Genomic DNA, 14,874 nt, shown 5'->3' with positions numbered 1-14,874 from the left:
CATACTGTGTGCGTACATACATAAAAACTCGAGACAGAGGCAGATTTCTGCTGCAGAACCCTTTACTTATCTCACTCACTCTTCTCAACAATATAACACTCTTTCCTATTTCCAACCTGTCAAATATCTCTGCAAACTGCTTCGGTTTAAGAAGAAGGGACTTATAAGTCATGTTTATAAACTACAGAACCAACTGTTATAGCTAAAAATAGATTAACTGTAATATTGTAAAGCTATGTTAATAATATTCATGTTTTTTTTTTTTTTTTTCAAGTTGAAAAGGATCATATTTCTGGTTTGGAGTAGAAGAATGACATCCATTGGATCTATAAGGGCATCTAAGGTTGACTGAAAGCAGACTCTGTGAAAGTGCCCCAAAAAGTTTCCAATTCAGTCTTTTATGAATCATAACAAATGTTGAATTGTATCTTTTCTCATTATCAATTTTCAGTTAAAAGCACAGCACAGCCACAACAAACTGATTTCCTCCTTGAGCAGCCTTTATCTATTTCCTGAAGCTTTGAGTGTGTAAATAATTCTGTGCTCAACACTATCTGCATTCAGCACTTTCAACAGTCAAGGCAGTTTGCATAATTTGGTGACCAGTAAGTACTCTGCACTCTCTAGAACGGACATTAAGAAAGATGACAGAAAAAAACTTCAAAAAAAGTCTGCATGAAAATACACTGAGGTGCATCTTGCACAACTTACATCAATGACCCTAAATATTATGCTATAGCAAAAAGGTACAAAATAGGTCATCCTTCATTGTACACCACAGTGGAGTTTTTTAAAACTCTCTCTCAGGACAGGGTTATCCGATGTGACATTTGTGAGCTCCCCACCTGCTTTAGTATTTGAGCAAGCATTCTGCTCAACACAAGATGTCAAACTCCTTTAGTCAGTAACGTTGACATGTGATAGCAAAAGCTACAGTTGCAGACCCAGAAAGCACCAGCCGTCTGAGCTGACTGCATGTCTTTTTGGCTGTTGCATCAGACAGGACAAATAGGACCGAATTTGCTTGGTTTGAGTGTTCATGAGTAGTGTTAGGATACGGCTTGTGTCAAAGTGATTAATGGCTTTGACCTTTGACCCTAGGCGGGGGTTTCCCACCCCGCCCCTTTCCGGTATGTGGGATCAAAGGCTAACCTTTGACCTTGGGGGGTTTCCGCTTCCTCCGGTATAGGAGATCAAAGGTTGACCTCTGCCCTGCTATCAATCCATCATGTAAATAGGACAGTTGGTTTGACCCGGCGACCTGGCTAGCCATCGATCAAGTGATATGTAGTTTGACCTTGTGGCCCTGTCTAATATAGATCATAGTTTTTGACAGAAGTTCTTTTAATTATTTTTGACGAATGGTTTTGAGATAAGGTGTTTTAATTATTTTTGACGAATGGTTTTGAGATAAGGTTTAGGGTTTTTTGAATTAGGGTATAATATATGTGTTTGTGTTTTGACAGAAGGTTTGGGTTTTGAAGTCGGTCTTTTAATTATTTTTGATGAATGGTTTTGAGATAAGGTTTGAATAATGGGGTATATCAGTCTGTGCGTCCCTCCCACACTGTAAGTGAGTGTATGTGCTGTACTGTGAAACTGAGAAAAAAACTGTAAAGTGTATCTCACACAAAAGTTGAAAAAACATTATTTAAAAGAATATAAATGTCTATAAAATAAAACGTATAATATAAATATCTTACTAAAGTTGAAAAACAGCATTCTAAATGAAATATAAAATAAACATCTACTGAGCCAGTCTAGATAAAAATAAAATCATCTTACCTTTTTATATAGTTGAACAAGCTTATGAATGGGTTAAAATATTGTTTAGACAACTTGTTTTTACGGGATCCATATAGTCATTCCTGAAGCTCATCTCACTGTCTCAAAACATAGCGCCTCTATGTGTGTCTGTGTGTGTGTGTGTGTGTCAAAACAGTAAAGGAGCCGCGCACGTCTATGTGTGTGTGCGTGTGTGTGTGTGTGTGTGTGTGTGTCAAAGCACTAAATGGGCCCGCGCGCATTCCAGCACTGTGAAAGAGTTTCTACATAAAAAAAATATATATATATTTAAAAGCTATACAAATGAAATGCTTATAAATAAAAATCTTACTAAATTTGAAAAAACATTAATTTAAATGATATGAATGAAATATAAAATAAACATCTTACTAAAAATCTACTGAACCGCCTTAGATAAAAATCCTCTTACATGTTTAGAAAGTTGAACATATAGCCGTCCATACATCCCTATTTCATGTTTTTACTGAATGTTTTCTGAAGTGTTTCTCTCTCACTCCAGCCTCTTAGGGAGTATGTGCAGCCTCGGAGTCAGAGGGGGAGTATTTGTGTGTGTGTGTGTGTGTGTGTGTGTGTGTGTCTGTGTGTTCAGCGATCAGAACGAGACATTGCAAATATTTTGTTACTGCAAAATGTATTGTATAATTATAAAAAGTTTAAATATGATCTTTTTAAAAATGAAAATATTGTTTAAATTAAATATTTAAAGTTATTACAATCGTATAATCTATTTAACTTTTAGCAGATTACTGTAATGGTTTTGTTTAACGGTGACCCTAAAGTATGATTGTTATTAAGCAATGTCTGTTTTAAAAACTTTAGATTGTTGAAAACTGTACTGTCGTCTTGAATCTCATTTATATGAAAAGATTCAATCAGCATTTTTGAACTATTTTGTTAGTGCTAAATTTATTGTACAAGTATAAAAAGTTTAAATGATCTCTTTTAAAAAATTAAAAAGATTGTTTCAATTCAATGAATTAATAAAAACAAATATTCTACATTGATGATTCTATGGAAAAACTTGACTTGAACTTAAAGTATATTTTTTATTTATCAGGTTGCATGTAAAGAACTTTGAAATGTATGGGTCTCACAAGTCATCTCACACATTGTGTGAAATGTTCAATAATTCCTTAAGTATCTGTGAGAAAATCACCACATAGGCCTATCTTTAGAGAGAGAGAGAGCAACAATGAAGACATTTTAGAATCTGTGATGCCTCAGATCGACCCCCATTGATAGGCTGCTCATAATGTCCTTCCGATCACCAGCACATCTTCAGAGAAATATGTTACTTGTCAATAATGTTAGCTTCAGGATATAGGGTGACAGAGCAGATGAGCCTCTGTGCATCATGTAATGCTAGTCTGCTAACTCCTTTCCAGAGCCAAAGTTTTGTTTGTACTAAATTTATTTCAAAAGCATAATCGTAAAAGATTAAATATGATCTTTTAAAATTAAATGATTGTTTACATTAAATCTTTAAAGTTTTAATACATGTTTTATATCTCTATTTATCTTTTAGAAGATTACTGTAATGATTTTGTTTAACAGTAAAAATGTCATCAATATAACCATAGCCATAATGATTTTTGTACTGTAACAGCATATTCTACCCCTTACACCTAAACACTGTCACCACAGACAACTGCATTTTTTATTTTTTCCCAAAAATAAATAAATAAATAATTTAATATAATAAGCTGTTTTGCACACACACAGTGTGCCAATTTATGGTTGGTTCCATAAATTAACTAATCTCTATTTTTTTATGAAATCAATATAAATAAAGTATATAACTCAATGAATAATAACAAATATTGTACTAATGTATTCAAACAATTTAAACATAGTTTTAGCTAAAAAAAATATATATATATATATAAATAAAAAATTATATATATATATAAACACTTTATATTTTCATAGAGCTGAAGAAGTAGTTCTTTATGTAATGATTAAAAACTATCCAAAAAGCTAATCGTTTAAGTTGTCAAACAAAACCCTCCCGGATCCTTCAGTGATAAACTGCAGGGTGAAACGAAGCTTCAGACCCTCACAGAGACGGGGGCAGTTACAGACCAGATAACACATGAACACCTATAAACACAATGTCTCAGTAAAGCTAGTCTGCTTTCCAGAGTTTTATTCATACTAAATTCATTTAAAATCTTAAATCTTAATTCAATCTTAAAAGTTTAAATTAGATCTTTAATTTAATTAGATCAAATCTTTAAAGTTTTATTAAAATCGTATCTTCTTAGAATAATCAATCATATGATATCAATGATTTTGCTTAAATTTAGCATAAGGTATTATTTTTACTAAACAGCGTCTGTTCAAAAACAAAATAAAAAAATGTTTTAAAGCAAAAACTGTGCTTTGGCGTCTTAGATTTATAAAAAATATTAAATCAGCACTTTTGTCCATGCAACATGAAACTTGCTGTCAAAGTTTGTCACAATGTTTTTAAGAAATCCCAGGACTCTACATTGCTCTTATTTAGATTAAGTTGTATCATTTAGAAAATCACCACATATTTTCAGAGATGCGATGTGCCTCTGTGGCCTACGAGTAAAGTTTGTCTTGAGCGAATATTACATTTTACTCGTCTTAATTCACATCATGATCTTACTTTTTCTACGCTAGCTATAGGCTGTGATCTATTACATGTATAAGATGAATATATCATTTTTTACTTATCTTCTATCTCCCCGAATTATCCTTAATCAGTGTGGAAACACACACGGTGAAATATATGTAGAATTTTTAAATGTTATCTTTTTTTGATGCGACAGTTTGTCTGTTGGCCGCATGATACTATAGCATGAAGCATGCCCTTTGGCCTCCTCCATTTTATAGGCTTTTTTGTTAAAGACCCTACAAGTTAGTCTTTAAAGGTACGCTTTGTAGGAATTTCTCCCATCTAGCGGTGAAATTCTTTTTTGCATTTAAACGACTAGTGTTCTCTAGCGCCTCGCTTTTCAAAGGCGTGTTGCAACTGCGGTAGCCGTTATGAGCCAAGAAGTTATGAACATGTCTTCCAGTAGCACATCATCGAGTTATACATGTTCTACTGTTATGCTGACTAAATAATGACTTACACAACCAAGTAATGAGAAAAAAAAAAAAACTTTTAATTTAAACCGTAACATTGACTTACCTGTCGAGAAGAAAGCAGCGTCCCTTCATTATCTCTTTCCACCTGGGAAAAGCTATCGCGATATTTTGAATTCACCGGTCACGTTTCCTTTGAAATATTTCTTTTTTTTTTTTTGCTTTTTGGCTACGAGGATACCTTCTCCTGTGTCTCTGGAAAAGTATGATCCTGCATTATACCGTGCAGTGCAGCGTTTCAAATTTGCCCGCATCAGCTGGTTTCAGTCAGCCGGCTCTGAACGAAAACGTGTTTTGGAAACGCGTTGAGGTAGGCTAGTGCTTTTTGCCCCTCTCTGCTATTATATATTTTTTCAAGATGACGGAACGACATGGAAGCCTCCATGGACTTACCCACCCCGTATAAATACAGATAAGAAATTCTTTGCTTACGAGGATAAGTCAAATCATTTGCAGAGGTAATTTTACACAAATGATGATATATTTATGAATAAAGACATTGATTTTAGCTAATAAAATACTTTTTTTTTTTAAACGACTGTACTTTTAATTTCAGATGTGTAAATTACAAAACAGCATTTTTCAATCGTCTTCAGAAGTCGTTTCTTCAATGGGTCTCCTGAGAATATGTAATTTCCTTTAAAACCAAAGATTAAGCTAAATGACACCACCATTCCCCCCAAAATCAAATACTCTATACGATTTGTATAACACTTTTTCAAAGGATAATCTTGCTGATATGATGCAAGGTTTTGCAAAGAAATAGGTACTGCAATACTCCAAACAGTTCATCACAATGACATCATTATGGATGGACAATGGGTAAAAACACGGCCTGTTTAGGGTAGTTTTCCAGATTTTACCCAAAATCAAATACTGTATTACACTTTTCAAATGATAATCTAGCTTTAAAGTTAGAAAAAAGTTAAAACCAAACATATCTTCATACCTGTTGTGTTCCGACACAAGACCATTACCTGGTTCTTTTTGTTTTATAAACTGACTTTTCTTATCTCTACAAATATCACCCCCCGATAAATATGGACTTAATATGGACACAATGTTTTTAGGAAAAAGCAGCGTTTTAACTAAATACAGAGTTTTAGACTTATCATCTTCAAATTTTAAATATAACATGGTCAGACATGTGGCTTTAGCTGGAGTGCAATTCTAGATTGCTACAGTGCCAACTTCAATTTAATTTTCATGAAGATGTTTCATAAAAATAAATTTCTAATAACTTTACACAACTTTGAAGCTATTCATAACAAATTTTTTTCATTATGACAATAATTAATTCTACATTTCCAATAAACTGCCAGGTGTCAGCTTTCAAATGAGACCATACTTGTGCTTTTAGTACAAAGGGTTCATGAACTGTATCTGTTTTAGTTTGGGTATGACATTTCTGGGGATTTTTCAAAAGTGGCGTTGCAGGCTAACAGGTTAAAATACAACTAAACCAGATTATTTATTTTTGACAGACCTATGGAAATGCATGTTGGTTTCTAAGTTTTGCAAACATGCAATGTTCGAGAAAGCTAATATCGGCGTAATCTTTGCGAGGTCTCACCCACAACGCAAAACTTTGTGTTGGGGTGATCCATGCATAGCTTCACTATAAAGAAAATACTACGGAAACCACTTTCAAACTGTAATTATACCATATTTTATTTATTTATATTATGGTTTCGCATTGATTTAAAGTTTTGTTTGTTTTATTATTAACTAATACCTTTATTATTTTAACTAGCACTTCAACATCCAGCACAGAAATAAAGAGATGAATGAGCTAAGGACGTTCTCTGACCCCAAATAAACAGATAATGTAATGTTCACAATCCACAATATGTTAGTATGTGTGTTAATAGTTGTGCTTAAATCTTTAGTGATGCATAGTTCCACACTCTTGTAAAGCTTATGGACTAACTTTAAAACACGAATTCAAAAGTCCAAAACACCCGTATAAGATTCAAAATAATTTATATTTATATAATAAATACACAAAAGTATGCAAATGATGGTTTTATTACTTCACATTTTGTATGTTGGACCGTATGTGTTTTAGGTGAAGACGTTTCTTTGAGAGCCCTGTTTATAGGAATAAATGACAATTAAGAATTTAAGTGATATTTGTTTAGCGCATTATTCCCTCTATCTACGATGTGAAATCACACAAAGTATTAACACGAAAAGTAAGCGCGTGCTGTTTTACACTTAAACTATTACAACAGAATCACATCTGACTATTGCGCTGAGAGATGCATATTCATTAAAGCTTGAGGGTGTTGAACAAATACAGAAAAGACACCTGTGATCAGTTTTGAATGTTTGTAATTTACATTTTATATTCTAGTCGATTACGCCGTTTACATCTTGCTTCTTTTTGTTTTTGTACATAACTATAACCTATGAGCATGGTCAAACGTATAGGAATTTATGAAAAACATAGCATAAAGAGAATTAAATGACGGTCCTTCTACATGAGTGTGTTTAGAGACTAAACAAATCATATTTCTTTTAGAACATCCTTCTGCTATGTCTACGAAACATCGACATGAAAGACGAGTATTGCTGTGTTTTTTTTTTTCTGTTAACACTATTACACTTCAAACTCGGCTAACTATTACACTTAAGATACACAGTTATTTTGTCTATGTCGCCAAACAACATTCTGACCCCACTTTTATTCTGGCCCCACCGATACTTTGACACCAGAGTTTTAGGAATCGGTCTTTTAGGCCTGATCCAGAAAACAGACGCTGTGTTTTTACATCTTAATAATTGTTCTTCTTTTTATGAAAACATGTGGCAAGCAGTTTTTGGTCTCATCAGCAGAATACCGAATCTACCTATCAACAGTTATATGTGAAACGAGATCAGTCGCATTAGAGTTGGATTCTTGTTTATATTGGACATTGTTATTGAACAATAGTATTAGTGTTCTTGGCCTCATCAAATCTAAACACAACTGACATCTTTGTTTGCATTTCTTCTGAAACACATCGTTTTGAAATGGTTTACCAATTTTTAACATCGTCATTGCTACATACACTTTGAAAAACAACTATGTTTTTTCCTAGAATGTCGTGAGCTGATAGAAATTTCTTGCGTACGTTTATCTCAGATCGATCGTATAGGTGTCGCCTGCACCGCCTCATCTACACCTAAAGAAAACATTTACAAGAGTTGCGAATGTCGAAATTTATATTAAAAAATTAAAAATGCCACGAAACAAAGACCAGAAAACATCTTTCTGTAAGCGACCCTCAAAATCTGTTACTTTTGTCGCTTTGTTTGAAGAAAAACTTAAATCAGCAGGTGCTTAATTACTTTTGAAGTCTATTAAACAGCCCTGAATTCGGCGATGACGTGTTTTACGCAATATTCATATCGCGTTTTAATTTAAACTCAACACAATTGAATGCGATAAAGGTCTATAACTGAACTTTAACATCTTAATATTTGGTAAAAGTTGACTTAAAGCCTTACTTTCTAAATGTTTTTTACGGAACTTGTTGCGAACAATTCACCCCCTCACAATCTTTAATGAAAATGTAATTACTGGATTGAGAGAAAATATTTGCCTTTGTCAGGAAAACTATGTTTCCTACATTTCCCTACATTTACCATTAAACCACGGTATTCACACTAGTCATTTAAATAGTATATTATCCTAGTTTATGACTTTATTTTGGGGCGATAAGTGTTTAATTTTGTAAAAATGCTATCAAACGCTATTTAGATTGTGTAATAGCCTACCATTTTTAAATCAGACATGACTATAAAATAAAATTTTGTAATTTTTTTATTTCAGCGTTATACAATCATACATTGAAGTAGTAAAGAAAATGACAGACATTTACAGATGGTCTAACCAAAAAAGAAAGTCGCGGCACGCAATCATGTTTTGCTCTAGGCTGTAGCTGACCAGACTTTCAACTATTTCACCAACGTCAGTTTTTGCATTTTTTGACACCAGTGACACACAGAGATCTGTTACAAACGTACATATACAGAGTAATTCAGTGACTCCTAGCTCTTTGCCAGAACTTCCAAGCATCACATCCAGAACTTTTCTGAGGTTTACGTCGATCGACTCTTTACTGTTTAAAAACAGGGGTGTAACATCCGTCCATGATCCAACTTCAACCAACATGGTTCTTACGTCATCCATTTCATTTTTGAGATTTGTTTCACGCTTGGTATCCCCCGCCGAATCGTTATTCATATCACACGCAGCGTCGATGATCCTGCGCATCAAGACAACCATCTGGCCTCTAAAATGATCTTTAAACATACAGTCTAGCGTAGCTCTTAAACTACACTCTTTGCCCGTGCCGCACTCACACGCCGGATGATACTTGTTCCCCGCTTCGCCAGAACTCAACGGGGAGTCGCTCTCCATCAGCTTTTGCGTCGCCATTTCAGAAGTTGTCCGATTTTTAGATAGTCCCCTATTTGATGGTGAAAGACTCTGTTAGTTCCTGGAATCTCCTGAGTGAGTCCTTGCAGCACAATCGTCCAGGCCTCTTGCGTTAACGCACGGAAGTTTGTGTTTTTGGGTTAGAAGCGTGAGTCGAAGAAGTTTGCGGTAGGGTCAGACAATGTCCAGACAATGTTCCTTCGACTTTTGATCGCTGAGACGTCGCAGTAGCACAGCAGTCCACAGTTAGTAGAGCTAAAACCAAGGGTTTTGTGCAATAGAGCTCAAAACAACTGATAGAGCTCAGCCCAGCCCGGATGGATGGGGTTGGATAGGGGTGTCGCCTTCATGATGTCGTAAATATGCATATACCACCCTACAAAATTTTATTTTATAGTCATGTCTGATTTAAAAATGGTAGGCTATTACACAATCTAAATAGCGTTTGATAGCATTTTTACAAAATTAAACACTTATCGCCCCAAAATAAAGTCATAAACTAGGATAATATACTATTTAAATGACTAGTGTGAATACCGTGGTTTAATGGTAAATGTAGGGAAATGTAGGAAACATAGTTTTCCTGACAAAGTGGGGAGACAAAGGCAAATATTTTCTCTCAATCCAGTAATTACATTTTCATTAAAGATTGTTCGCAACAAGTTCCGTAAAAAACATTTAGAAAGTAAGGCTTTAAGTCAACTTTTACCAAATATTAAGATGTTAAAGTTCAGTTATAGACCTTTATCGCATTCAATTGTGTTGAGTTTAAATTAAAACGCGATATGAATATTGCGTAAAACACGTCATCGCCGAATTCAGGGCTGTTTAATAGACTTCAAAAGTAATTAAGCACCTGCTGATTTAAGTTTTTCTTCAAACAAAGCGACAAAAGTAACAGATTTTGAGGGTCGCTTACAGAAAGATGTTTTCTGGTCTTTGTTTCGTGGCATTTTTAATTTTTTAATATAAATTTCGACATTCGCAACTCTTGTAAATGTTTTCTTTAGGTGTAGATGAGGCGGTGCAGGCGACACCTATACGATCGATCTGAGATAAACGTACGCAAGAAATTTCTATCAGCTCACGACATTCTAGGAAAAAACATAGTTGTTTTTCAAAGTGTATGTAGCAATGACGATGTTAAAAATTGGTAAACCATTTCAAAACGATGTGTTTCAGAAGAAATGCAAACAAAGATGTCAGTTGTGTTTAGATTTGATGAGGCCAAGAACACTAATACTATTGTTCAATAACAATGTCCAATATAAACAAGAATCCAACTCTAATGCGACTGATCTCGTTTCACATATAACTGTTGATAGGTAGATTCGGTATTCTGCTGATGAGACCAAAAACTGCTTGCCACATGTTTTCATAAAAAGAAGAACAATTATTAAGATGTAAAAACACAGCGTCTGTTTTCTGGATCAGGCCTAAAAGACCGATTCCTAAAACTCTGGTGTCAAAGTATCGGTGGGGCCAGAATAAAAGTGGGGTCAGAATGTTGTTTGGCGACATAGACAAAATAACTGTGTATCTTAAGTGTAATAGTTAGCCGAGTTTGAAGTGTAATAGTGTTAACAGAAAAAAAAAAACACAGCAATACTCGTCTTTCATGGCGATGTTTCGTAGACATAGCAGAAGGATGTTCTAAAAGAAATATGATTTGTTTAGTCTCTAAACACACTCATGTAGAAGGACCGTCATTTAATTCTCTTTATGCTATGTTTTTCATAAATTCCTATACGTTTGACCATGCTCATAGGTTATAGTTATGTACAAAAACAAAAAGAAGCAAGATGTAAACGGCGTAATCGACTAGAATATAAAATGTAAATTACAAACATTCAAAACTGATCACAGGTGTCTTTTCTGTATTTGTTCAACACCCTCAAGCTTTAATGAATATGCATCTCTCAGCGCAATAGTCAGATGTGATTCTGTTGTAATAGTTTAAGTGTAAAACAGCACGCGCTTACTTTTCGTGTTAATACTTTGTGTGATTTCACATCGTAGATAGAGGGAATAATGCGCTAAACAAATATCACTTAAATTCTTAATTGTCATTTATTCCTATAAACAGGGCTCTCAAAGAAACGTCTTCACCTAAAACACATACGGTCCAACATACAAAATGTGAAGTAATAAAACCATCATTTGCATACTTTTGTGTATTTATTATATAAATATAAATTATTTTGAATCTTATACGGGTGTTTTGGACTTTTGAATTCGTGTTTTAAAGTTAGTCCATAAGCTTTACAAGAGTGTGGAACTATGCATCACTAAAGATTTAAGCACAACTATTAACACACATACTAACATATTGTGGATTGTGAACATTACATTATCTGTTTATTTGGGGTCAGAGAACGTCCTTGGCTCATTCATCTCTTTAATTCTGCGCTGGATGTTGAAGTGCTAGTTAAAATAATAAAGGTATTAGTTAATAATAAAACAAACAAAACTTTAAATCAATGCGAAACCATAATATAAATAAATAAAATATGGTATAATTACAGTTTGAAAGTGGTTTCCGTAGTATTTTCTTTATAGTGAAGCTATGCATGGATCACCCCAACACAAAGTTTTGCGTTGTGGGTGAGACCTCGCAAAGATTACGCCGATATTAGCTTTCTCGAACATTGCATGTTTGCAAAACTTAGAAACCAACATGCATTTCCATAGGTCTGTCAAAAATAAATAATCTGGTTTAGTTGTATTTTAACCTGTTAGCCTGCAACGCCACTTTTGAAAAATCCCCAGAAATGTCATACCCAAACTAAAACAGATACAGTTCATGAACCCTTTGTACTAAAAGCACAAGTATGGTCTCATTTGAAAGCTGACACCTGGCAGTTTATTGGAAATGTAGAATTAATTATTGTCATAATGAAAAAAATTTGTTATGAATAGCTTCAAAGTTGTGTAAAGTTATTAGAAATTTATTTTTATGAAACATCTTCATGAAAATTAAATTGAAGTTGGCACTGTAGCAATCTAGAATTGCACTCCAGCTAAAGCCACATGTCTGACCATGTTATATTTAAAATTTGAAGATGATAAGTCTAAAACTCTGTATTTAGTTAAAACGCTGCTTTTTCCTAAAAACATTGTGTCCATATTAAGTCCATATTTATCGGGGGGTGATATTTGTAGAGATAAGAAAAGTCAGTTTATAAAACAAAAAGAACCAGGTAATGGTCTTGTGTCGGAACACAACAGGTATGAAGATATGTTTGGTTTTAACTTTTTTCTAACTTTAAAGCTAGATTATCATTTGAAAAGTGTAATACAGTATTTGATTTTGGGTAAAATCTGGAAAACTACCCTAAACAGGCCGTGTTTTTACCCATTGTCCATCCATAATGATGTCATTGTGATGAACTGTTTGGAGTATTGCAGTACCTATTTCTTTGCAAAACCTTGCATCATATCAGCAAGATTATCCTTTGAAAAAGTGTTATACAAATCGTATAGAGTATTTGATTTTGGGGGGAATGGTGGTGTCATTTAGCTTAATCTTTGGTTTTAAAGGAAATTACATATTCTCAGGAGACCCATTGAAGAAACGACTTCTGAAGACGATTGAAAAGTGCTGTTTTATAATTTACACATCTGAAATTAAAAGTACAGTCGTTTAAAAAAAAAAAGTATTTTATTAGCTAAAATCAATGTCTTTATTCATAAATATATCATCATTTGTGTAAAATTACCTCTGCAAATGATTTGACTTATCCTCGTAAGCAAAGAATTTCTTATCTGTATTTATACGGGACGGGTAAGTCCATGGAGGCTTCCATGTCGTTCCGTCATCTTGAAAAAATATATAATAGCAGAGAGGGGCAAAAAGCACTAGCCTACCTCAACGCGTTTCCAAAACCCGTTTTCGTTCAGAGCCGGCTGACTGAAACCAGCTGATGCGGGCAAATTTGAATGGCTACACTGCACGTTATTATGCAGGATCATACTTTTCCAGAGACACAGGAGAAGGTATCCTCGTAGCCAAAAAGCAAAAAAAAAAAAAAGAAATATTTCAAAGGAAACGTGACCGGTGAATTCAAAATATCGCGATAGCTTTTCCCAGGTGGAAAGAGATAATGAAGGGACGCTGCTTTCTTCTCGACAGGTAAGTCAATGTTACGGCCTAAATTACAAGCTTTTTTTTTTCATTACTTGGTTGTGTAAGTCATTATTTAGTCAGCATAACGGTAGAACATGTTTAGTTAAACTCGATGATGGCTACTGGAAAACATGTTCATAGCTTGTTGGCTCATAACGGCTAGAGCAGTTGCAACACGCATTTGAAAAGCGAGGCGCTAGAGAACACTAGTCGTTTAAATGCTAAATAGAATTTCACCGCTAGATGGGAGAAATTCCTACACAGCGCACCTTTAAAGACTAACTTGTAGGGTCTTTAACAAAAAAGCCTAGAAAATGGAGGAGGCCAAAGGGCACGATTCCTGCTATAGTATCATGCGGCCAACAGACAAACTGTCGCATCAAAAAAAGATAACATTTTAAAATTCTACATAAATATTTCAGCCTGTGTGTTTCCACACTGATTAAGGATAATTCGGGGAGATACAAGATAAGTAAAAAATGATATATTCATCTTATACGTGTAATAGATCATAGCTACCGTAGAAAAAGTAAGATCATGCTTTGAATTAAGACGAGTAAAATGTAATATTCACTCAAGACAAACTTTACTCGTAGGCCACAGAGGCACATCGCGTCTCTGAAAATATGTGGTGATTTTCTAAATGATACAACTTAATCTAAATAAGAGCAACGTAAAGTCCTGGGATTTCTTAAAAACATTGTGACAAACTTTGACAGCATGTTTCATGTCGCATGGACAAAAGTGCTGATTTAATATTTTTATAAATCTAAGACGCCAAAGCACATAGTTTTTGCTTTAAAACATTTTTTATTTTGTTTTTGAAACAGACGCTGTTTAGTAAAAAATAATACCTTATGTTAAATTTAAGCAAAATCATTGATGTCATATGATTGATTATTCTAAGAAGATAAATAGATTATACAAATGTATTAAAACTTTAAAGATTTGATCTAATTTAAACTTTTAAGATTATGCTTTTAAATGAATTTAGTATGAATAAAACTCTGGAAAGCAGACTAGCTTTACTGAGACATTGTGTTTATAGGTGTTCATGTGTTATCTGGTCTGTAACTGCCCCCGTCTCTGTGAGGGTCTGAAGCTTCGTTTCACCCTGCAGTTTATCACTGAAGGATCCGGGAGGGTTTTCTTTATGACAATTTAAACGATTTGCTTTTTGGATAGTTTTTCATCCTTGCATAAAGAACTACTTCTTCAGCTCTATGAAAATATAAAGTGTTATAGAATTTTTCATTTAGCTAAAACTATGTTTCAATTGTTTGAATACATTTTAGTAACATGTTTGTTATTATTCATTGAGATATACTTTATTTATTCATTTCATTTAAAAATAGAGATTAGTTAATGTATGGAACCAACTTAGTGAGTGCAAAACAGT

This window comes from Phoxinus phoxinus (genome assembly GCF_949152265.1).
Source record: "Phoxinus phoxinus genome assembly, chromosome: 19".
Lineage (NCBI taxonomy): Eukaryota > Metazoa > Chordata > Actinopteri > Cypriniformes > Leuciscidae > Phoxinus > Phoxinus phoxinus.
Note: the sequence above shows the minus strand (reverse complement) of the source record.